This window comes from Capsicum annuum, chromosome 10 (assembly GCF_002878395.1).
Source record: "Capsicum annuum cultivar UCD-10X-F1 chromosome 10, UCD10Xv1.1, whole genome shotgun sequence".
Classification (NCBI taxonomy): domain Eukaryota; kingdom Viridiplantae; phylum Streptophyta; class Magnoliopsida; order Solanales; family Solanaceae; genus Capsicum; species Capsicum annuum.
The window spans coordinates 49,138,511-49,165,327 of NC_061120.1; the positions used below are offsets into that span (position 1 = coordinate 49,138,511).

Consider the following 26,817-nt stretch of genomic DNA (forward strand, 5'->3'; position numbering starts at 1 on the left):
ATGATTGTGAGGATAGTTTCAAGAAGTTGAAAGATAAGTTGTGCTATATATTGTTTTGATGATGATCAGTTGACAATAAGGGACCAAGTCCCGAGGTCTTCATGAAAATATGCGACTGTCATATCTTTGCACAGTTTTTTCTATTGGTGTAACAAATTGTGCAGTTGTACTGTGTACCAGAAAGGACACCTGGCAAAATAAAAATTCTACCCTAATCATTACCCTACTATAAATAAAAGATGTTGCTTCTCAATTTAATGGATTTTACAATTTGATTATTCGAGAAGAAAATGGAAAAAACTCAATATTGCTCAGGTTCTAAGTTTTTGAATGCTGAGAGAGTGATTTTTCTTGAGTCTATTCTTGTTCTATAATCAAATTAATCATCTTATAAGAGTAATTCTTTTTGTGTCTTTAGAGTGCTTAGGTAGAGTTACCTGAGTTGATATTAGTTAGAGTTAATAAATACTGAGAAGAGATCTTGACAGAGTTGTCAAGGAGAGTTTGTAGTAGAGTAATTACAAATTAGTGGAGCTTAGAGTTGAGTTCTAATCAAGTTTGTAATCATGAGTTTTATTATAGTGGATTCTTGCGTTCTTGTGATAGAAAGCCATGGTTTTTCCTCACTTTAAAAGGAGGTTTCCACGTTAAATCATTGTGTTCAATACTTTCTTGCAAAGTTTTATTTCCTTACTGCTTTACTGCTTTATTTCCTATATCAAACTCTAAGGGACCTAGACCTTTATAAGGTGGTGGACCCCCCATGATTCATCCCATAACCAACACATCATACAATATACCTACCGATTTCTTAATCTAATAATCTTCTATCAAGAGCAAGGACACTCTAAGAGGCTCACACCTAGAGTGATTTATTGATCATGGCTTTTCCATCTAATCTAGAAGAAGAGAAATCTACCATTAGACCAACTCGCTTTAATGGGCAATACTATGAGTGGTAGAAAACTAGGATGTATGACTTTATTATGGCTGAGGACAGTGAGCTGATGGATGTTATACTTGATGGTCCTTATGTGCCATTAAAGAGATCAAGGATGAGACACAACAAGGATGGTTGTCAAAACCAGAAGAGAGTATGATGATGAAGAACTAAAGAAAGTTGAGAAGAATTAGAAGGCAAAGATCCTGATGAATATAAAAAGATTTCTTCTTGTGAAAATGCTAAAGAAATCTGGGATTTCTTGAGGACTGCTCATGAATGTCACTGATGTGAAGGATTCAACAGTTGATATTCTGACTACTCAGTATTTGTAACACCCCGAAAATGGGTCCTGAGACATCAAACAGTGCTCAAGACTACGAGTAACCTTAAGCTGACCCTATAAGCCTTCTACTAAACCTGAAGCTCATAATAAAGAAATATGGATATATAATCAAAGAGAAAATATGGAATCTTGCCTGAGCTAAGTTGACATTATATAAATGTAATATCTGAAAATATTAGACTCAAAAGTCTGGACAATTAATACTAGAAATCTGAATCATAACCAGCAGTCTAACAAGCCTCTACTACTAATAACTAGAGAGCCACTAGGACAAGCCCCCATATGACTCGAACTAACTGAAGATACTGAATCAACTATTGTAATAACCTAGAAAATCTAAATAACTAGGTACCCACACTATGAGGACTCACCAATAATCGGGATGTAGATGGAGATGCTCGAAATTACTCACGCTGCTAAAACTGAGCACTTGAACCTACATTATGAGATAATGTAGCATATATATGTATATATGAATTAGTACTTCTGGAATGTATTGAGTATATGGGGGTGAAATGCATAGTAAAATAGTTAGGTAATACATATATCTTTCTCATAAATAATGCATGTTAATTAATAATAGCTCATTTAAGTTTGATAAATTGAAAACTATAATCATAAATCCTCAATGATAAAACATACTATATGAATTCTGTAAACCACCACACTTAGTTCTAAATCTGTACTTGAAATTTGTATTCAAATAATACATACGAAGTGTAAAAGGACTCACCTCTGTATCTGTATTCTGAATGCTGAAATCTTGTAGCTAATGACTCATATAAAATGGTAGCTGAATAAAATCATGAGCCTTTACACTTAGTTTCTAAAAGCTTTTCTGTTATTATTTACTCTTTTCTATAGGGAGGTTCTTCTAACCAACAAAAACCATATGAGCTAACATGGAGTCCAATGTCTAGTTCCCTTATGGGAAAACCTCACATTTGGGAAATGTGTCATACTCTTGCAAGGGAGTATAACCTAAGCTAAGTGAACACATCTATAACTGTCATTCATATAGAAATGGGAATAATCTAATAATCTTAACCTACGTTGGCTCGTAGTTTTGGGGTATGTGAACATACCTAACTCGGTGCTAAATACTACTTCTTTTTAATATTTATGCTCTTTCTGTAGGAAATCCACTTTTAAAACTAGTATAAGGGTTTATAATGAAATCCGCTTGTGAATCTATTAACTGTAAACTGTAGTTAGAACTGTAAAGTGGATTCCATATCTGAGCTGAGATCCAAAGATCAAATCTTAGTTCAAAATCTGAATATAACTAATCATGGATTGCTTAAAAGCATAATCCTTTTGAAATATCAACATTCAAACAAGGCTAATAACCCATGCATCTATTTCATGTCAAATTATCATAAAGTTCATGCTAAATAATGAAAATATTGATAATTCAATTCTAAATTTGGAAATTAATGTCATACACATAAAAATACGAAAGTAGACATGCAATTCAACATCTAAATCACTTATAATCTCATAATTTTCAAGTAATAATGAGTGGGTATAAACCCTAGACTAAAATTCATATAAAATTCAACTTTAAAACTAATTTTGGGCACAGGGATGAAAGGATTATCCTTGTTCATAACCCCACATGACTTAATTGATGAATAATTGAAGAATCTTGAAATTTGAGTTCATATTTGTGCTCTTAAAGATTGATTCTTAAATTTCTTAAATAAGGAATCTTGAATTTCGGGTTATCTTGGAAAAATAATGGTCGAATATGGATTTCTTGAGGTTTGAAATTTGAGGATCTAGGGTGGAGAGAAATTTTGGTGAAAGTGAGTGTATAATGCTTAGAATAGGTTTAATCTTGTATTTTACACTATTTGGGGGCTTGGAAAAAGACTAAATTACCCTTTGAAATTTTAAGTTCAGAACTGGAATCTAGATTTTGGGCCTCAGCGCGACTCACCGCAATCATGAGTTCCGTTTTGGGTTCTGGCCTAACGCGGCGTAATTGCATTATGTCATTGGAAAAGGATGAGTGCCATTTTTCACTCCACCATGATGCACTATCTATCCCATCAAGAATTTTGGCGTGATACGAGTAAATCGTGGTGAGCTAATGAAATATCCCAAACTTTTCTTAAGCTTAATTTCACCTTGAGAAGGTTAAAGAATGACTTCCTAAGTGATTATCGTTTTAACCATATAGAATTTCCCGCATAACAAAGGTTGTCATAAACATGACACTAAGTAGTAAGATCATGAAAGGGTGAAAGACACAACATTTAGGATTTGAGATCTTAAAGGAGGTGATACATATTGGTGAATAGTGGTGGGGAAATGGAGGGATTATATTAAGTGGAAATTCAAATAAATAAATACATTTTAGAACAAATTTTTATTTTTAGTTGTTATCTTATATATAAAGAAAAGACAATTTTTAGTTTTCTATTTTACCCTTTGCATTAAGTGTTTAGTCAAAATAATTTCAAGACACAATGGTACATCATTTAGTAGGGCTACTATAGTAAAATGGCCGTGACACTAATTATTTTTCTTAATGGATATGAAATATAAAATAGGACAAATAAATAAAATAATTAAAAAGCGAGAATTATTGTCACGATCTAAACCAGGGCCTGGCCGTGACGGGCATCTCAAGTCCCATATGGACCGGAGACTGCCCCCTGCACCTAATTAAGAGAACACAATATCCCAAATGTTGGATGAATTATAAATATATAACAATATAGGGCTAGGTAAGATCAAAGAATAAAAAATAAGTCTATGACCAATAACTAGTAAACAGCCAAAACAACCGACCAACATCACCCAAGTCCACAATAATCCAACAAAGCCTTCTAACAAATGAACCAAAAAGCAGTCTTCGCTGGAACATGTCCCCAACTAGGAAAATGAATATGAAAATGATAATGTTATTGATAATGAAAACTCCCAATTCTAATCTATGATAGGAACTGATGAAATGTCTAAGTATTTTGGAGAATGGACGCTCACCACTTCACCACAATGAATCAATGAACCAAGATGATCCACTTAACTTTGAGCAGAAAAACTAGAGGTATCTCCGGTGACTACATCATGTACGGATACAACATCCGAAGATGGTTAGTTGGGCGAACACTAGCATGTAACTCAAGTATAATGATAACATAATGTTGTGACCAATATTTCAAAATCATTCAAAAACCAATGCATATGATCAAATGCATATATATATATATATATGTATACAAATATATATATACACACATACACATATATATATATACATATATATGTGTATCGTATGCCAGGATAGGGAAATAAGGCTTGGCATGTATTTCAAAATATTAGCCTGGATTAGTATCTCAACCGTCATAACATAAGAATGAATCAACGAGATATATGAGCCTAGCTCTCCCCCAGCTGGTAGGGCCCTAGTACGTGTTGTTGTTCAAACTAAAGGGTATACATATACACTATGAGGGACTCAAAACTTCCAGCATATCAAGGTGTCAAAATCACCCAATCATGTAATATAATATGGGGGACTCAAACCTTTCAATCATGTGATATTAATAAGGGGGGCTCAAACCACCCAGTCATTTAGACCCCCACGTTAGTAACTACAGTTTCAAGTATCAGCCTCTCAGGACTTCTATTTTCATGACTCAACTACACAACCCTAATTAAAGCCTAATTAAAATAATTATCACACATTCCCCTATATTGAAACATTATATACATTTAGGCATACGTTGTTGGCATCGTCACACCAACTACACTGGCAAGGTAACATCAACATTCACAATCCCCTTTGGTTCAATTATACATTAACTTAGGGAATTACATAACCCCATAAGGTTTAATTCAAAATTATTATGCTTCATTGACTTTTCACGTTATGGAATAGTTCTAGAATAGTTCAATAACCATACTTTTCATATTCAAAACCAATTTCACAATTTGGGGTTGAGGTCATAACCACTGATGGACCATGGAAATACGACACTTTTGATGCTTAAAAAAATGAATTTATGCTTGTACTTAGGCTGTTTTAGTAGATATGAGGTGGTTTTATGGTTATTGCATGTAAAACAGGTAAATATTCATTTTGGAATAAAATTTGAAAGAAAATCATCAAAAAAGATAAAGTCTGTAGATAATACAATTCTGCATACTAGTTGCTAATACATCATACGGATCGTAGGCTAACTCATAAGCACAACAGAATTTAAAGCTAAACAGAAAAGCAAGTAAGGATATGATACGACTGAATAGTATGAATCGTATGTTATGGATACGGGTTGGGTCAATCAATCGTAAAGAGAACAGAACATCAGTCAGTCATTCAGAGGTGAAGTCTCAAAAGAATACAAGTCAGAAGTATGAGTATGACTCGTATGATCAAATTGTAAGCTGACTAATGTTCAAAGCAATAAAAAAGTGAGTCCTAGATGGTAACGAGAGATGGCCATGAGTCGTATGGTCAAGGTACGACTCATGAGTATGATTCGTAAAACTAATAGAAAACTAGAACTCTGGAAGATCAAACACTGGGGAACATACGTGAGGCACAGTACGACTCGTAAGAAGACCTTACGAGTAGATAAAGCGAGTCGTATCTTGTGCCACCTTACTTTTCCTATTCCATTTAAATTAGGATTTTGAGATACTATAAATAACTTAGGGTTATTCCTTTATTAGGTTATATTCTTTGATATTCTATTAAATACTTTTTCATTGTCCTTAAGATTTTTGGCTTATTATTCACTTGAAGACTTCAGATATTATTTTTCTTATTCTTGTGCAATTAATTACATTAATTCTTTATTGATTATCATGGACTGTTGCATGAATATACGTGGCTAATTTCCCTAACTAGAGTTGTGGGAACCCTGGTGGATTAACTACATAACGGAAGTGAGAGATTTATCTTTTCCATTGTAGCTTCATATATATTAATCTTCTTCGTAATAATTGACCTCAGAGCTACTGCAGAAGATTGAGGATTTCTTATTTTTTATAATGTCCTCACAAGGGAGTTTGAGATTGGGAAAGAATATTAAGACAATAATTTGTAATTTATGTCCATCTTATTATTCCATCATCTTGTCTAATCAACTTAAGACTCAAAAGGTGAAATTTGAACTGAATGCAAGGAGCAACAAGGCGATGCCTCGAGACCTACAAGGTAAAGGATGAGATTTATCAATATTTTCACAAAACAGTTGATAATGCATAGCTTGTCGACTTTATATGTAGAGCAAAATAATAGGTGGGTTGAACACAAGAAATTTATTGAGTTGGGAAGTTAGGGGGAACACAGTTCTAGTGTTCATCTTCTATTGTTTAGAAACTCAAAGCATTAAACATTTGGTTACTATTTACTTACTACTTCTAAATTCCCCCATTTACTTTTCTGCACAGCTCGTGGATTTTGTCCAAGTTAAGCAACCGTTCAACATTGTGTCTGTGGGTTCAAGCCCAACCTACTTAGGTTACTATATTTGGTATCAACCGCAGCATACTTCTTTGGAGGTTAATTTTGGGCGACTTCAAATTTTGGTGCTGTTGTAAGGGAAGACAGTGTGAATTATTGATTGGAGTTGGTAATGTTCATCGGTTTTATTTACTATTCTTGATTTGGCATACACCGATGTATGTCATAAACTAGGAGAAAAGGTAATCTCTTACTCCCTTTTGATCCATAGCCTAAACATTCTTCAAACACCAAGTAAGATATTAGGGAAAGTCCATGATGATGTTCCTGCTGGGGTTCAAGACCCTCATAATGTTCTTTCTCCCCCACCTGATGATACACATAATGTTGCTAACAAGAAGGCTAAAAAATTATAAGCAGCAGTATATAAACAATCTAGAGTGGATGAGAAAGCATGATTAGCTAAAGAGGTTAGGGTATCCCATCAAGCAGCATTGTCCAGGCTAAGACAAGTGGTCGAGCATTAATGTAGATTTGAAAGAGTCAGAGCTCCGATGATTCCTTCATATCATCATCTTCAGCCCTATAAAGAAGAAAAATACATAAGATATATTGAACCTGCTGAGTTAGGATCCATCATTCCTCCTGCTTTTCCCCCAATGTTAAATTTGACATTACTAGAGCTATAATCCAATTGCTAAACTTGAAGAGTTGATTTTTGGGATCAACAACTGATAATACAAAATGCATCTTTCTAATTTTATTGGAATTTATTTGTCATATACTATTTTGAGGGTAGACTAAGAAGCTTTTAGATTAAGGTTGTTCCCATTTTTGCTGATTAGTAAAGCACCACTATGTATAGGGAAACTCCTGAGAGGTTCAATCACTACTTATCATAAGTTGTGTAGACAATTTTTGAATAGATTCTCCCCTCTTGCAAGGGTTCTACAGTTGAAAGATAAAATATACGATTTTAGATAGCTACTTACAGAATCCATGTTTGAGGCATGGTTTAAATTCAAGAAGAAGTTGAGTATTGTACCTAGTCATAGAATCATAGGATCCAATCTATTGGAAATCTTCTCTAGATCACTGAATGTCAGCTCAAGAGAAATGGCAAATACTATTTTGGGAGATGCATTCATGAGTCTTCTATAGGACATTGCATAAGAGATGTTAGATGATATATTAGAGACCAATCAACGTTGGCATACTAGAGATATTGAATATGTGAAAATGGTGTAGGTATATATTCTATTGGAGTATCTGTAAATTATCGAGATGGTCATGATTTTGTAACACAATTGGCTGCACAGCAACGAACAGATATTAGACGACTTATAAAATAATTTGCAATAATAAGTGCTAAGAAAGTAAATGCAGTTGAGGCATATAAATCTACTTCTAGGACTTTTGAGACTAAATTTAAAGAGGAAGTAAAGTTTCTTGATTGTCAATTGGTGGATTTCTGAGCCTAAGGACACGTGAATCAAGGTCAAAACTATTACAATAATAGATACTGAGAGATAAGCAGAGACCAAGAGGGTGATTAGAGATGCAAAGATGATTACAAAGAAAAGAGTGACACATACGTACCACCGAGTAGCCGAGATACTAAATCTAGAATAAAAGCAATGTTGTCAAAATTGGTCAAAGTTCATGAAAGTCAAGAGAGCCGTCTTAAGGAGATTAAGGTAGATCTGTCAGGACTAAATCAGAAAGTTGAGTCATATACTATCGCTATCAAATAACTAGATCATTAATATCGCTAAATGTCGGTCATATTTAATAAAAGGCAACTTGACACTCTTCCTAGTAACACGATGGAAAATCCAAAGAATGATGGCCACTGCCATATCATTACCAATCGGTGTGGTAAAACGACCATAGATCCACATGTACCCACTGTAGATAAACAAAAGAATAATGATGATTGTATTGATATGGTGAGTAGTAGTAAGCAAGACAGAGGAAAATATACAGTTGAAGAGCCTATTTTGTACACCATCCCAAGGCCTCTCTTGCATTTTCCTCGACGACTAAAAAAAAAGCAAGAAGAGGGTGAGTATCAAATTTTTTAATCTATATTGAAATATCTATTAGTCAATATCCCACTTGTAGAGGCATTAGAGAAAATGCAAGGATATGCAAAATTTATGAAGGATATAATCACCAAGAGGTCTGTCAGTTATAAGACAGTCGAAAATATTCATCACTGTAGTGATTTAGCTACTAGATCATTGTTATATAAGAAGGAGGATCATGGTGTTTTTACCTTACCTTGCACTATTAGATCTTTAAACTTTACTCAAGCATTGTTTGATTTGGGTGCTTGCATAAACCTCATGACCTTAGTAGTATTTAAATAGTTGGGGTTGAGAGTTCCCACACCACCCCATGAGACTAGTGATGGCAGATAGAAAATTAAAAAGGCCAGATGGATTTCTATATGATCTATTTATTAAGGTGGCTTATTTTATATTTCCTGTTGATTTTGTGATATTAGGCTATGAAGTGGACTTTCAAATCTCAATTATCTTTGGAAGATCATTTTTGGCTACAAGTAGGATATTGATTGATTTGGAACTAGGACATTTGATGCTTTGACTCAATAATGAATAGCTAATAGTAAATGTATGAAAATATGAAGCAGCCAGATGAGTTAAGAATTATATCTATAATTGATGTGTTTGATGAAGAGATAGACTCATTCCATGATGTTGTTACAGTAACAACCTAGAAAGATACTTCCAAGTTGTTCTTATTGAAGAGTGGTTGGGTGTTAAAGACTTAGTAGCAGTGATAATGAACTTTTATAGTGATGGTATTGATGACTATGATGAGATAGTATGTGCACCTTATACTTATGTACCAAATAAGCTTGATTTGGATCTAAAAAATTGAACCACTCCACCTACTTACCCATCTATTAAGGAGCCACCCATCTTAGAGTTAAAGGCCCTCTCTTCTTATTTCTGATATGCATTTTTGAGGGCCAACAACACTTTCCAAATAATCATTGCAACTGACTTAGTTAAGACAAATGTGGAAGCTTTGTTATCAGTGATACAGAAGTTCAAGAGGGCCATTGGTTGGTCCATTGCAGACATTATGGGAATCTCGCCTGGCCTTTGTACTCATAAAATTCAACTTAATTAGGATTGTATTCCAAGTATAGAGCATCAGCAAAGACTTAATCCTCCTATTCAAGAGGTAGTGAAAAAAGGAATAATTAAGTGGTTGGATGATGGTGTAGTATACCCTATTGATAATAGTAAGTGGGTCAGTCTAGTATAATATGTTCCAAAGAGTGGTGATATTATTGTTTTGCCTAATAAGAAGAATGAGCTAGTGATAATGAGGATTGTCATAGGATGGAGAGTGTGCATAGATTATAGGAAACTCATTGCATAGAGTTAGAAGGAACACTTTCCCATGCCCTTTATGGACTAAATATTGGATAGACTTGTGGGCAGATGATGGTACTATTTTCTGGATGGGTACTCAGGTTACAACCAAATCATTATTGCACCTGAGGACCAAGATAAAATAACCTTCACTTGTACTTACGGGACCTTTACATTTAGACATATGCCATTTGGGCTATGTAACGCTCCAGCCATATTTCAGAGATGTATGATGTCAATCTTTTCTAACATGGCAGAAGACACCATCCAAGTGTTGATTATTTTGATGACTTCTTAGTTTACTAGAAAAATTCTCTTTGAAGGTGTGAGGAATGCAACTTGGTATTTATAAGGAAAAATACCATTTCATAGTTAAAGAAGGTATTTTCTTAAGCACAAAATTCCAAAAAGAGGTATTGAGTTTGATAGAGGAAAGATTTAAGGGATTGAGAAATTACCTCCACTAATTTTTGTGAAGGGTGTTCTTAGCTTTTTGGGACATCCTGGGTTTTATAGGTGATTCATCAAGGAATTCTCAAAAATTTCCAACCCTCTTTGTAGGCTTCTTGAGAAAGAGGTGAAATTTGAGTTTACTAAAGTGTAACGCCCCAAATATGGTACCCAGAATGCCAAACGGTGCTTATGACCCCGAAGGACAACAAGCTAACTCATGACTAATATATGTACCTGTGTACTGCATAATATACTATATAATTTGGAAACATGAACTGAAAGGCCATAAGGTTCAAAACTATAACATATTTGATAAATCATAACATATTGATAGGGTATGAAATACCCAAACCAACTGGAATAAACTGTCCGAAATGTAATAGTCTGAAAAGTTTCTAACTAACTGAAATGTCTGAATAAAGAGTTGATGGGACATGTCCCCAACTAACTCCAACTACAGAAGGAAAATTTATTATTCTCTAAAAAATAGACATCTAATTTTTAGTTTTCCATACTAGTTAATTATACTTTAACCATAATAGAATAATTATCTCTATTAATTTTTTTTGTATGAAATGTTTTGGTATTCTTAAATTTTACTTCATTCCAGATATTGAGAATAATTTAAAGAAAAAAAATTAAATTTTAGAATTTTCTACCTTATGTTCACACGTATAGGAATAAAACTTTCCTTATATTGACTTTCCATATATTTAAGTCTTCACAAACATACACACACTGTAATACCCCACAAACTCCTAGCTAAGCTTCTAAGAGTTTGTCATATGTTCAAAGGCCTAAAAATAATTATTTTAATCATATATAAGTGTCATGATTATTTTTACCTAGGGTGTAAAGTGCTTTCAATGCGAATAATGGTCATAGGAAACACTTAGAGCAAAGTTGAGCTGAGAGCTTTTGACATCAACTGAGTTTTTAGTATTCAATCCTATAAGGGTCAACTTTAAACGAGTATAAATTTTAGAATATATAGAGTTGTGGAGCTCAAGACCCACTAAATAAAAGGTATTTGGGTCCTCCTTTCAACACATCTAATTTTACCTTAATTTGATACCCGAGGAAAAGTTATGTGCATGCATATTTTCGTGAGCGAACTAGTAAGAATCTACCACAAGAGTGTGACACACTAGTTGTGCTCTGCGATAGGAGTGTGGTATGCTAATTGTGATCTGTGATAAGAGAGTGCCACGCCCATGGTTACGCGGATGCTAAAATCACATTTTTTCTTCAGTTTTTTAGGGTAATTTGGTATTTTCCATTCCAATTGATCCTATAATTAATACTAAACGCATTTCACCATCCTATAAATCAAAAGTTCACCGTTTCCTTTCCTCTTAAACTCTCAAGAGTATCAAATAAGGGTTTCCTCTCCAAAATTCATAATTTTAAGGCTCCAATTGAAGCTTTCCTTCAAGAAATCAACAAAATCAAGTATGGGTTGTTAGAACAAGGATTTTCTTTCATCTTTATGTCCAAAAACTCGAATTTTATATGAATTTATGGATTTAATGATTATAGTTCATACCAACTTTACAAGTTTTTGAAATTATGATATTTTTCTATGATTTAAATTTCACTTAGCACAAGAATTCATATTTACCCATATTTTTACCCACATGATTGATATTATGAGATGTAATTTAGTAATTTAATATGAAGTTTATGAGTTGGTAAATGTATATGATTTTCAGCGTGATTCAATTAGTTTACAAGCAATTCAGACTTGCTATTTCAAATTATGATTTATAAAATTATGATTAAGATTTCAGTTTTGATCTTATGATCTTAGACGAGATATAAAATTCATATATTTATTTAAAAATAAGATTTAACAATAGAAGCATGATTGATTTTCAAACTTATAAACCCATATACTTACTTTAATGTGAATTTCATATACTATGAGCACTAGTATGGTTTTTGATAGTAGTATTTAGCAGCGTGGTAATGCAAGTTTAGAGCACCCAAATTCCCAAACTACATGCCATCGTAGGTTAAAGGGGTCCTCACTAGTTGTGAGTGTCTCTCTTTGGAGAAAGTCCTCGTTAGTTGAGAGTATCTTTCCCTCCAAGAGTCAATTAATGCAAAGTAAGTTTCATTATTGATCACTAGATATAAAATAATTCTCCTCATAATGTGTAAGATGTTGGACTCCGTACTAGCTCACATGGTTTATGTCATTTATACTAATCTCCCACAATAAAAGTATTAAATTCTGAAACTAAGTGTAAAGACTCATTGAATTATTTGATTACGTATTTATTTCTTACGCTTTAAGACATTTCATCTTTCAGTATTCTTCATGATTATGATGAGTTTGTTTATACTTAGGATGCATTTTTTAAGCATATAATCCATATTAATTTTACTTATTACATGCACCCTCATATAGTGAGAACATTTCAAAAGTACCAATCATATATATGATTTTGTGGCTACATTATGAATAATGAAGGTATTGATTGTAGCTGATCTGTGGTGGTTTTACACTCTTTGATATCATTATTCTAGCTTATTTCGCCTTGTTTTGAGAGCAATTTGAGTTCTTAACGTGTTCATATTGATATAAATAAGAATTTAAGTGTCCAAGTGCATGATTATAATGTCCAAAGCATTTTTCAAACAAGTCTATATTTAATTAAGTCATTTAGAGTTCAACCCAAAAAACTAGTTTTACTAGCTTGAGCTAGGTGCGTGTCTAGTTGATCTCGTTGGATTCTAATGTGTTTAATTTGTTACAAATGGTTTAAATGTGTAATTATGAGTGGAATAAATTATTTTTAATGTGTAAAGCTCAATTTGATTAAGTTAAGAGTCGGAATAATAAGTGGAAGATCATTGCGAATTTGCCTTATCTTACCTTTTGGTTTGATTCTTCGTTGAGAATACTGTGTTGTTTTAATCTTTAATATGTGACATGTGATATTGCAGGAGTCTTTATGAACTAAATACGTTGATATGTTAATAATTTAAAGGTCGAAAATTTATTAAAAATACACTACAAAAGGCATGAGCAAAGAATATGATGTTCAACACTTAACCAAAATTTTGAAAACAAATTTCAGTAAGGCAACGTGAAGTCGACGCATCAGATCGATGGTCACATAATCTATACTTGAAGAATTTTTCAATATTATCTAGTACACCGACACAGACTCGATACATCACGTCGGTGTGTTCAAGTAGTGTCAAAATACATTTTATGCCAACACGGATTGGAGTTCAAATATAAAAGTGCAAATTGAGAGAATCTTTTAGGGTATCTTCCCACCAAAATTGGGATTGTTATACTCTATTTCATTATAAATGAATTGTTGAATTTTGACACGCATATTAAGAAAAAAACATTAAAGACATAAATTTAACACAATTTTTTATTTTTATCCCAAAAAAAGAAAAAGTTGACCTTGTAATACCTTTTCAAAAGTTAATTGGTTGTTAAATCATGAGGGCAAATTTGAAAAAAAAAATTCAATGATTCACTTATTTTAAAACATCAATAAATACTCCATCAATTCACTTATTTCGAAACGGAGGAAGTAATATATATATATTATATTGCACAAGAGTTGCCAACAACTTGGGAGAACACAAATTTTAAATTGTGAAGAAGAGTTCTGTGAGACAACATTGGACACGTAGACAACCTAGGAAGTTGTGGACGAAATTGGTGGCTGCCACGCTATTTTTAGGCTTTTAATTTTTTTATTTAATTTTTAAGTTTTTATGTGATGTATTTAATTATTTGGAATGTGATTGTGAATATTATTGGCTAAACATCCTCTTTCCGAGGTTAAAGTCAAGAACATAATTACTATTATTTTGAATTAATTTTGATTAATTTTGCTTATTGTATTTGGTTGTTTGTTTATTCTTGTTTTAATTGTCGTAAGGATTCGCAATCCTTAGAATACATATATTGTCAAACTTTTGATCTCGGAAGAGGAAATAAGGAGATAGAACATGGGAATAAACAAAGTTTGTATTTTTATTCTTTTATAAAATAAAGAATTAAACTTAGCGTATAGGATAGGGATGTACTTAGATATCTTACTTGATTCAAACGTAGGATGAGAGGTTTAAGTCACTTAATTGGATTATTACATCTCCGCTTAATGATATAGTTATAATGTCCAAATTAGGTAAAAGATTAGAGGTTGAGAAACCATGATCATGCAATTAACCCTACGAATCAACAACCAAGATAAGCAAATTCACGAATGAAATTCAATAACATAGTATGATTGTTCAGAGTCCTTTAACCCTGGGATTTTCTCCATTGATTGCTCCAAGAATTTAATTTTTGCACTCTTTACTTTATTTTTAAATTACAAATTTTCAAACTCTTTTTGGTTAATTTTGCACTAAACTAATCTAGACTGTGAACTAAAATTGAATCGTTGTTAAATCAAGTCTCTATGGGATCGACATTCGGCTTTCTTGAAGGCCACTATATTACTTGATAAGACCATGTACACTTGTATGTGTGCTCGGGTGCTGTCAAGTTTTTGGCGTTGTTGCCAGGGACTTGTTATTTGGAAATTGTTTATTTTATTTTTATTTTTAGATTTATTTGGTGTTTTTACGCTTGGTCTTATTTTTATTTTCGCAGAAAATTAATTTTTAAGTTTATAAGCTGGCAAGGGATTGGAAATTAGTAGAACCAAGCCCGGAACCCGAGCAACTTTACTATCAACGTAGGAGAGAAGTAATCCTTCTCTCTAGAATTCCTCAAATCCAAGAAAGCCAAGAGATTCCTACTCCTATAGTAGAACAGCAAGCAGCTGGTAGGAAGGTTAGGGAAGTGGCAGTTTACTTCCGACAAACTTGAATTCCCCAATTCAAAGATCGACAATTGGAGGGGGAATTTCAAGTTGAAATACGATGTGGTGCAGCTTCTTATTAGCAGTGGACAGTTTGCAAGGCTTTCACATGAGGATCCACAAGTCCACTTACAGACCTTCATCGAGCTTACTGATACATTACTCCTACTGGGGTGACTTCAGATTATGTGATGCTAACACTATTTCCCCATTCAAAGGTTTTTGAATGTGGATCCAACCAATTCAATCACATTATGGGACAACTTAGCCAGAAAGTTCCTCATAAGATTCTTTCCATCAGGCAAGACTGCGAGACTTTGCAGTAAGATAGTGAGCTTCAAACAGAAACCTAATAAAAACCTCTATCATGCTTGGGAGTGCTTTAAGGCTCTTTTTATCGATTGTCCACACCACCAACAGTCTAATGAGATACTTGTTCATACTTTTGTAGAAGCTATTGATCAAAATATAAAGATTTTATTAGATTCAGCCGCAGATGGTCAAACAATGGAATTAACTTATGATGAGCTGTACATTACTGAAGCTCATAGCACAAGGAAATCCAGAGTGGCATTCAGATTCTAGAAGTTCCATAAATAAAATTGTTGGTGTATTGGAGGTAAACCATTTTACAACCTTATCAGCACAGGTTTCTTTCTTACAAAACCTGATCAACACTCATTTTTGCGGCATAAATTTAGTAGCAGCACAACCTGCAGCCACAGTTAATGCTATTCAACAAGTTGTAGGATAGTATGAGGTATGCAGAAATAGTGGTCATACAACGGCCATGTGTGCATCAAATCTGAAATCAGTGATGTATATAGGTAATGCTCAAAGGCTGAATTATGTAAATGCCTAAAACAAGAAGTGAAAAAATCAACTGTCAAATCAGCCATGGAATGCCCTAAAGGCACATTCCCAATCAAATAAGTCAATGAGAAACATGGAATAAATGTTAAAACAAATCTTAGTTGGTCAAGCATAATTGTTTGCGGATATGAAAAGTCAAAAGACAGATATACAAAATCAGCAAGCGGCCACAAGAATTTTAGAATTGCCAGTGGACCAATTATCACAGGTACTGAATACAAGACCATAAGGTGGGTTGCCAGCTAATATAAAAAATCCAAAATAAGTCATGGCAATCACCTTAAGGAGCAGTAAAAGCTTCAAGGGGAACCTCCCAAGGCAACAAAGGAGGTAGATACTGATATGGTGATCCATCAAGTAAGTGACAGAGTTACTAAAAATTCAAGGAAGTTTGAGTACTTGAAAGAAATAGTTGCTGAATCAGAAGTGAAGAAGAAACTTCCACTACCCTTTCCTTAGAAGAAAATAAAAGTGAAGGTGGATTCCCCGTTCAAAAAGTTCATTGATACATTTAAAGAGCTTCATATTAATTTACCTTATTTAGATATTTTGCAGAGTATTCCTAAGAATGAAAAGTACTTGAGGGATGTGGTGGAGAATAAGGTGAAATTGCAAGATGTGGGAGCTATAACACTCACTGAAGAGTGTAGTGCGGTAATGACACAGAAAATCCCTAAGAAATTAAAAGATTAGGGAAAGTATGCGATCCTTATTCAAATTGAAAATAAAGCGGTTCATGCACTGAGTGATTTGGGGGTAAGCATAAACTTGATGCCCCTATCATTGTTTAAAATATTGGGCTTGGGAAAGCCTAGATTGACCACAGTGGTTTTGCATCTCGTAGACGAATTCATAAAATCTAGAAAAAGTAATAGAGGATGTCCTCATAAAGGTTGGTAAATTCATTTTACCTTCTGACTTCTTGTTCTTGATTTTAAGGCAGAAGAACAGGTACCAATCATCTTGGGGAATCCATTCTTAGCAACTGAAGGGGCTTTAATTGATGTTAGAAAAGGAACACTCAAAATGAGGGTAGATAATGAAGAGGTTGTATTTGATGCTTACTAAATACCTACAGTAAAACCCTAAATTAAAGATTTATATATGATAAATATTATTGAAGGGGAAAAGTGTAGGGTGGTTGGACTACCAAAGGTCTCTTTGGATTATCTGATTGAGCAGCCAAAGATGAAACCACTATGTCCCAACATGATGAAGGTTGATATGAAGAGAGATGGTGACTTTGAGAGTGCAAACTTAAGAGGTCTGAAACGAATGAAAAAATGGCTCTCAAAAGGGAGTAAAAGGGTGAAGGAATATGGTTGAGTTGATATGGGTCATGCTGCAACAGTAAATCAGGCGCTGCTTTGGAGGCAACCCAAGTTAATTAGGTATGTTTTCTTTTCAATTTCTTTTGTTTTTATTTCACGTAGTTTTTGGTTTTGGTTGAGTCACAGGTTAATTGGAAGTCTGAGTACCATAAACTTGAGCTTAAAGCATGGAAAAGATGATGTGTGGGGTCCCATGGATCTTATTTATGTATAAAAATGCTACTAGCTAGGCCTAGAGGCCCCAGGGAGTATTTTTATCTCTTACCTTTAAATTCACTTTAGGGCTAAAGTAGATTTTTAAGTATAGCGTGGGGAAATTCCTAGATTTTGGCTCAATTTAATAAAATCTAGGTTAGGAATAAGTGAGATATTCTTGATTGGTTCTTATTTTTATTACATGATGCAAGTGGATTTGTTGTAAAAATTTGCCAATTGTGTGAATTACTATTTTTGAGACTCTTAGGCCCATGGGTTTTACTCTTGTACTTTTTTCTTAAATTTAAATTTATGCTATTGTTTGGTTGGGAGTCTATAATGATCCTATTGAGTTGAGCATGTCCCATGTGTGTGAGAGGTATTTTGTATATTTCTTATTGCATGTGATGTGTAGAACTTTCCCGGTGTGTGTGTGTGTGAAGTGAAATAAAGAATGTGGGTATAGGAGATGATATAGCCATTTCTTTGATAGCCTTGCTTTGTACCTTCTATTTGTCCTACCATTTGTGCTTAATCCCAGCTAACCCCTATTGAGCCTTTAGCCTTTTCTTTGGTAACCGCATAAGTATCCTAATCCTTTGTTTGATAGACTATAATTTGATCCAAAAAGATCCTAATTGCTTTAATAAAAAAAATCGATTTAGTAAGGAGTTTGAAAAATAATTGAAGAAGAAAAAGGTGAAATTGATGCCCCAAGGTAAGAGTTATTGGTGTATAATTGATGTGTGGTAGATGGTTGTGATATAATTTATTCTTAAAATATTTCCATAATTGTGAAAAAAAGATAAAAATTAATCCATGTGGTAGTAAACTATATGTCCACTAAGTGTTTGTGAAAATGCTTAAAAGAGATGTGGCTAAAACAAAAGGTATGTGTGGATGAAAAGTGTAATTTGGTTGTTGAAGATTGGTTTTAGATGTTTAATGTAGTGTATTAAAGCGCTTAGAGAGATTAGTCACTATTCTCAAATAGCTCTACCCATTCTTTAGCCTATATTACAACCCAGAAGAGGCCTAATTGATCCTAAGCTTTACATTCAACTATTAGTGGAGCATTACACTAAGGGAAGGCCTTTGGTTCATTATATGTAACTTGTTAATTCTTTCCGAGAGTGAGCATAATTTGATTTTGTTACTCATTGTGCAATAAATTGCATTATTGTGAGTGATTATGGGTAACTCTCCTGTTGTGAGGGGCACATATTTGATGAATGTGGGTGATTTATATGATGTCCTTGATTGAATGATAAGAATGATTTTTCCACTTAGGTGATTCAATACTTGAGGCTAGGATGTTTTGAAGTAGTGTTCTTGAGCTTTCAATTGTGTAAATAACGTGCTTTATGTAGAACTTGTATTCCATGTAGTTATTGTAGTACTAGCTTGACTATCTTGCATTTAGTAGAAGTGTAGCGTCACGTTTGATTTTGATGCTTAGAGTAAAGAGTTGTTTGATGATGAACAAGGATTTAAGTATGGGGTGAGTAACCCACAACATCAATATCAGGTAGTTCATATCTTCTAGCCAGCAAGTGATGAATTCTCTTTATTGAGGACTCAAGTTAGATATTATTGTGTTATTTCCCTTTTTATTCATTTATATTTATTAGGGATAGCTGGGGTAATGTCTCTGCTACCTATAGTCAGTTTTTATAGAGGCTTCATAGTTAGCCAATCAGAGTTGATGTATTCAATTTCAATTTCCTTTTGTACAAACCAGTGTTGTATATGTTTTTAAATAATCTTGTGTTGAAAAATTTCAGCTAATGCCATTGCTTCTACTTAGTATTTTTAATTTTATGTATTTTACTTAGTTGCTCATGAATTATGCCATTATCATAGGTTAGCTTGGGATCACTTAAGTTTCTAAGCACTGTGTGACGTTCGGGGGTAGTCTGAGGGCATTACAAACTTTGTATCAAGGAATAGAGTTTAAGTGTCCTAGGATGTCTATAAAGTTGTATATAGTAGAGTCTTGCAAAATGGTACAGTGACATTTATACTTTTCTTTGAGAGGCTACTAGGCCTTTAAGAAATGTTTTCCTAATTTCATTCTCTAGATCATGCAATAAAATTTTCCTCTTAGAAATTTATATTGATTCGCGTGTTACTCCAAAATCCTCCTACTATGGCTCATCCTTGTAATAATATAAGTAGTAACATATCAATATGATGATCTCAGATTTTAGTACCAAAACCTTCAACAATTACACAAAGGGATTCAGAGGAGCCTTTTAGCGTGTTTTAAGTCATTCAGTTCAAAACTTATGTCTTCATCCATATGAATCATGCGGTTAACGTAGAATATGATATATATTCATATTCCCCTGTAACCCTTCATTATAGATATCACTCATGATTGGTGAGATTACGTACCTAGATTATTGAATTGAGTTTTCATTGATGTATATTGTAACTTAGAGTGTTACGATCCATCAGTAGTAGCACAATCTCAGAGTCGGGAGTATGAATTTAGAACTATAGTGACAAGAAAGGCAGGTGTAATGATTGGTTAGAAACATATAGATAGATCTATGAATGCTATTAAGTTAGGATTGAGGTTATATGTCTTTGGGTGTTAACTAAATAGTAGTGAGTGTGGTGTAGATTTCATAGTGAAAGGTAAAGAAGGAGTTATTAGTTAAGGTGACTTGCTGTATGCTTGAACTATAAAAAGTTTTCTTCATGGAATTTCTTTTTGTTAGAAAAGTATAAGTTATTCATGAAAATATTAAGTTGTTATGGATTGATAATCTAGACTTTCCTTTGTTATTTTGAAAAGGAAATTGGTTGATTCTTATAGAGACATGAATATAATTTAGACATATGGATGGAAAAGTAGTCGTGAGATGTAAAAGGAGGATATGCTAATAGATATGAAAAGTTAGACAATAATATTATGATTAATTATTGTTACTATGAGGTTCTAGTGGAGACTGTAAGATTATGATCAATTATTGTTACTATGAGGTTCTAGTAGATTAGAATTTCTTGATGTTGATTTTATATAGATTCCAAGCAAGAAAAGTATATGGGGTTCTGTTGCTAATCATGTCTAGTACTAAACACTAGGTTTGAATAGTGGATGATCATCAAGGTGGAAATAATAATTGCTTAGGATAGTGATACGGTAATATGGAAGGTGAGCTAGTAGGCTTGAAATAATGTATCCAAGGATTTAAGTTCATTCATTCTCAATAAAGTAAGATGATGTAGGTATGATGTAGAGGTGCACCTAACGTAATATATGGCTGTATTATTTTTAAGTTTCCTAAGTGTCCTAATTGTGCTTAGATAGTATCCTTGAGTTGCTAAGTGTGAAGGAGGCTAGATATATAGTATATGGTGTTCTTAATAGACAAATTAAGGAGTTATTGATATACGATGTTGAGTCTTTTGGTATAATCTTAATTTTCATAGTTTAGGGAAAATATAACTTTAGAGGTGTGATATTAGCAAACTACAAAGAAAAGGGCAGATTGTGTATTTAGAGAGGTAGGTATGTTTACTAAGAAGAGTTTAAGAATATGACGATGATTATTGAAGGTAGAGAAAGTTAAGTGTGTTATATATTAAAGGAGTGTCCAAGAATAAAGTTAGTATTTTCCTAATATAGTTTATCTGGGTGAGTTGAGCATTCAAGTGTAGACATTAAGTGTTATGATAAGATAGGGTAAAGAACTAAAACAATTTTGTGAATTACATTGTGATACATGACATTAAGAGTTCTAATAAGATAGTGATTCATTCTTACTCTAGCATATTCCTTAGATTTCAGTCATTATGGCAACCTATCCATGTCTTTCATGATAAAGCGACACCCGTTACCAATGCTTATACACTTGATAGAGCCACGCCCGTGAATATTGCTTATCCACTTCATGAATAGTCATATTCATTCTCAGCTCCTAGTGAAAGAAGTAATAGATTTACACCATGATCCTATTCATCCTCCTTGGGCCTATAAGTACTAGTATTATGTAAAGTAACTTATGATAAATATGAACCCATGTTTCCAAGTAAGATCAATACCCTAAACTCATGGTATACACTTAATGACTAGTGAAATAACATTATATCATACATGTCCTTAATTTAGACCCCTTTAATGAATCTATGACTATGATACTCTATTCTCCAAGCCTCAGTCAAGTGTCAAAGAGATGTATAATATTCTTTCATAATTTAGGTCCTTATGTTCTATCATTTCATCGACCCTCTTTAGTTATGATAGTGGTGATGAAAATAGATGAAAAATGGTTTAGATGGGAGAGAGTAGATGTTCATTATTAGGGAAAATAGTTGTATACTTGTTTTATATAAGGTTATAAGTATGGAGGAAGATTGAGGAAAAGCTCTGGTATATGTAATAGTTAGTTGAGAATTTGTTATGTGCCATTTTTAAGATAATTCATGAAATTATTATTGATAGAGGTATTATAGAATATGGAAAAAATTCCTAGATCAGTTTGTCTCCTAGAAGCTTATATGTGATTATAATTATATGCTTGAATGCCATGTTGGTATATAAGTGGATGAATGAATTGCTTGCTAGTGAATTTCTAATTATAGCTCAGAGTTAGTTGTTTAAGTGGTTAGGAGCATTATTCTTTGATATGAGAGCTATGAAAAGACGTAGGTTACAGAATCCCATAGTTTAGACTAGTATTATTTACACGACCCAAACTAGAGCCATTTCGTAATGGGCAATCCCTAACCCAACAAGGATTGGGAACTGCCCCATTACCCAACCCGACCACTCAATGCATACATTGAGTCGGCTGATGTCCGAACATATAACAAGATAGCGTATTCACCAATGTGGTGACTCTGGGATAAGTTTATATCCGAAACCAACCCAACCAAGTCCAACATCCAATAACCAACCAAAACCAATGCAAAAAACATAAGCAAATATCATGATAATAACACAATGTATGAATATTTATATAACATAAACCATCCATACCATACCCAAGTCCACAGTGGTCCATACAAAGACTCAAGACCAACCAAAGAGTACCTAGTCGGGACATATCCCCGACCATAGCTTAAAACCAATGCCTATGAAGTAAACCATGACATGAAATAGATGCCTTTCAAAATATGGAAGCTCACCACTTTAATCCAACATCTACTGTCCCTGAATTCAATCACTAAGCAAGATAAGTAGAATGGACGGTTCCTACATAGCGTGGGTATATAGCTACCTGAAGATAGGTTAGTGGTTGAACACTAGCATGTACTCATGATAAGGATAAAATAATGTCATTTACAAGCCAAGTAAAACCATCTGTAATGCATACAACCATATATATATATATATAACTATACCGGGAGATGGGACCGGGTTTAGTATGTCTTTAAAACCTTTACTTGAGTTGTGTAGCTCTACCGTCGTAAACCACCCATGGGCTATATTGGTTTAGCTCCTCCACTAAAAAGGCCCCAATACGTTTAGCTGCATGAAAAGGGAAGAAAACCTTGGATAACTAGTACATTCCCCAATATATAGTGTGACATCTTGCACATGGTCACCAAGACTAACCTCACATCGGCAAATATGAGCTTACAGTTTTGGTCCTCCCGAGACCTCCACCTTCCCCACCTTTGTTACACATCCAACTATTATTGCCCAATTAAAACCACTGCCAAAAGTTTAATCAATCCATTTGCCATTTATTAACCAAGGCCATTTAGTGATGGTATCGTCATACCGACCATACCTGCAAGTACTATTCATAGCCACCCATATTTAGGTTTAAAGGGACTCCCAAGTGCGTTTCCAATTACCATATTAAACCACTTGGGGGATTCCATGTGCCCCATAAGAAAATGAATTTTTATAGCCACCAAGGCTTTATAATTTAATCCTTCCAAACCATTTATGTCATTTATACCATTTAAAACTATTTCCAAACCATTTTAGACCATGCCAAATACTTAAAGAGTTTATATAATTTAAACCATTTGAACCATGTAAAACCATCCAAATCCATTTAAGGTTCCATTACCAAACCAAAGCATTCAAGAGTTCTAATAAGGTTCAACAATAGAGTAAAAACATTCTTTGAGGTATTTTATCAAACATGTTGAGGGTATAGCTTTACCAAGACTAAAACCAATGCATAAACCACCATATTTAGGCTACTCAAGACCTATTTGTTAAACCATAAAAAACCAATAACAACATTTTCAAATCAGTACTAAAACCATTTAAAAACATAGCTTAAACTAATACCAAATCATATGCATCAAGACTCTCAACATATATTTTGAAAACCACTATTCATGATCCATAAATCAATGTTTAAAACATAATACATATGCCTTTAGTTGGAAATAACAATGAGAAAAGGAGTACATGCCTTATACATGACGTTTCAAGGAAGAAATCTTGACCTTTGAGCCCTTTGAAGAACAAATGAAGAAACCTTAGCCTCTAATCTTCAAGAGAGTGTTTGAGAGATTATTTGAACTATTTCCATCCTTTAATAAGTGTTATGAGATACCACCAAGGGTTATATAACGTGAGAATATAATATTTCTTTGAAGTAGGCAATGTTTGGACTACCCTTAACTTAAAATTAAAAACAAACCACGCCCAGGGGTACGACTCTCCTTACCATTCATATCCTAGGGTAAGAGTGGTACCCAACTCATACCCAAGACCATGCCAAGACCCTATAGACTGGTTTTTATATGACCCAACCCTTCCCACTCGTACCCAGGATACGAGTCTTACACCAAACCAAACCCACATCTCATACCTTGGACATACTTCACAAGATAACTCAATTAAGCACCATACTACTTGCCTTGCACCACTCATATCTTTACATATGGTTCGTACCTTTATGAGTCATACTGTAAAGACCCTGTAAAAAATTCAAGCCTAACTCAGTCCTTTATAGCATAAAATATACCCCGGACTTAGAAAATTTTAAGCTAAGTATTGACACTTAGTCTTATTTCTGCCTTAAAATTCCCATGAACTTATTTTCGACCTGTACGACCTCAAGATATTGATTTTTAGGTTTATTCATGAGAGGAGATGTAGATATTCCATTGGTTGATTTGAAGTAGGTAAGGACGCAGTTGTAGGGCCTGACTTGGTATTCAATGCCTTAGAAAAATTTCTGTTAATCAGGGAACGACTTAAGATAGTTCAGAGCCGACCGAAATCATATGAAGATGTGTGAAGAAAGGATCAGGATTTTGAGATATGTCGATCCTTAGCAAATTCTCAGCCATTTAGGAAAGGTAGATTACAAGCTTGAGTTGCCTTCAGACTTAGCTTCAGTAAATCCTGTGTTTCCTGTCTCTTTACTAAAGAAGTGCATTGGTGACCCAACAATTGTAATACTTATAGAGGGTATAGATGTTCAGGACAGTCTCTCTTATGAAGAAGTTTCAGTCGGAATCCTTGACCATCAGGTTTGTAGACTGAGGAACAAAGAAGTTCCTTTAGTCAAAGTTCTTTGGCAGAATCAGTCTGTTGAGGGAGCTACTTAGTAAGCAGAAGCAGATATGTGGACCAAGTATCCTCACCTCTTCTCTACAAACTCAGAATCAGTTCAACGTAAAAAATTTTCTTGAAGTCACTCAGTTCCATGCACAGATTACCTTTAGAAACTCTGAATTGGTTATAGTTGCATAACATTCTCATATCATGCATACCTTCATGAAACAGTCCAGTCATATGTCATGTCTTTAAAATTCAGTCATGCATCAGTTGTGCATATACAATATATAAACTCAGTCTATCAGTATTCTCAGCTACGCAGTCTTATTCAAGGACAAATGTTCCCAAGGGGGAGATATTGTAAGACCCCGTAAAAATTTCAAGCCTAACTCAGTACTTTATAGCATAAAAAAATGCCCCAGACTTAAAAATTTTTAAGCAAATATTAACACTTAGTCTTATTTTTTCCTCAACATTCGCATAAACTTATTTTCGACCCTTACGACCTTAAAATATTAATTTTTAGGTTTATTCATGATCAGGAATGTCAGTAGGTGTTCACGGATGAGTTTTGGATTTTTTAACATCGTTTGAGGCACGTTTGGGAGTCCAAAATAGTGGATCAATGAGATCTCGATGCGTTGCATCGCCCATCACATTGACCAGGACTTTTCATCAACCTTCAGTGCAAATTCTAGGGAGCCAACGTGATATCGACGCATCACGTTAGCTATCACGTCGGTCATCAACACAACATGTCACCGAGCGCATCACTGGGGACGGTATTTGTTCATTAAAAATTCATATCTAGAGGGGTATTTGGGTTATTTTCCCATTTTTATTCAACTCTAAAACACGAGATTAAACATTTCAAAGGGCAAAATCACTCACTTTCTCTCAATTTCTTTCAAATTTCTCTTAATAACAAACCCTAGGTCTTTCAATTTCAAGTCCAAGCTTCAAGAACACACCATCAATCTTTACGAATTTATTTACCAAGGTATATTAGGTGTTCATCCAAGAGTTTCCTTCCACTCTTGGAGTTCAAGCTCCTCTTTAAAATTTCCAGTTTATTTTTTTTCATGAATTCCATGATTTAACTATATTGTATTGATGTTCATGATAGTTTTTTGGGTTTCAATCCATGATTAATTATAAATTTCTTGTGAATTAATGAGCATGTGGGCAATGTTATGTGAGCTCATGTTAAAACCCTTGAATTTGCAAGTTGGAGTTGTAATCATGATGTTTATATATGTTGTTTATTATTATGTGCAGCAATTATGCCCTCCAAGTGTTTGATAGAATGTCCATGAGAGTTAAATAGTGAAATTATGACATAATAGCATGTGTACAAGTGCATGCGTTACAAATATTTAGTAAAGTACCTCAATAAATGAGTGAGTTATGAGAAAGTGACTAGCTATCATACTTTCAAGATTGTGTTATGTTTTACTACCTATGTCTCGAGTCCTGGGGGTATTCAATACCCAAAAATCTAGATGTTTACCTAGAAT

General features: G+C 33.9%; 1 non-coding gene across 1 annotated transcript; it reads right to left on the minus strand.

The window, feature by feature from the left end:
• Positions 1 to 15,727: 15,727 nt before the first annotated feature.
• On the minus strand, positions 15,728 to 15,838 carry LOC124888298. Its single transcript, XR_007046426.1, has one exon. It is a non-coding gene; the product is annotated as a small nucleolar RNA R71 (small nucleolar RNA).
• Positions 15,839 to 26,817: the final 10,979 nt, after the last annotated feature.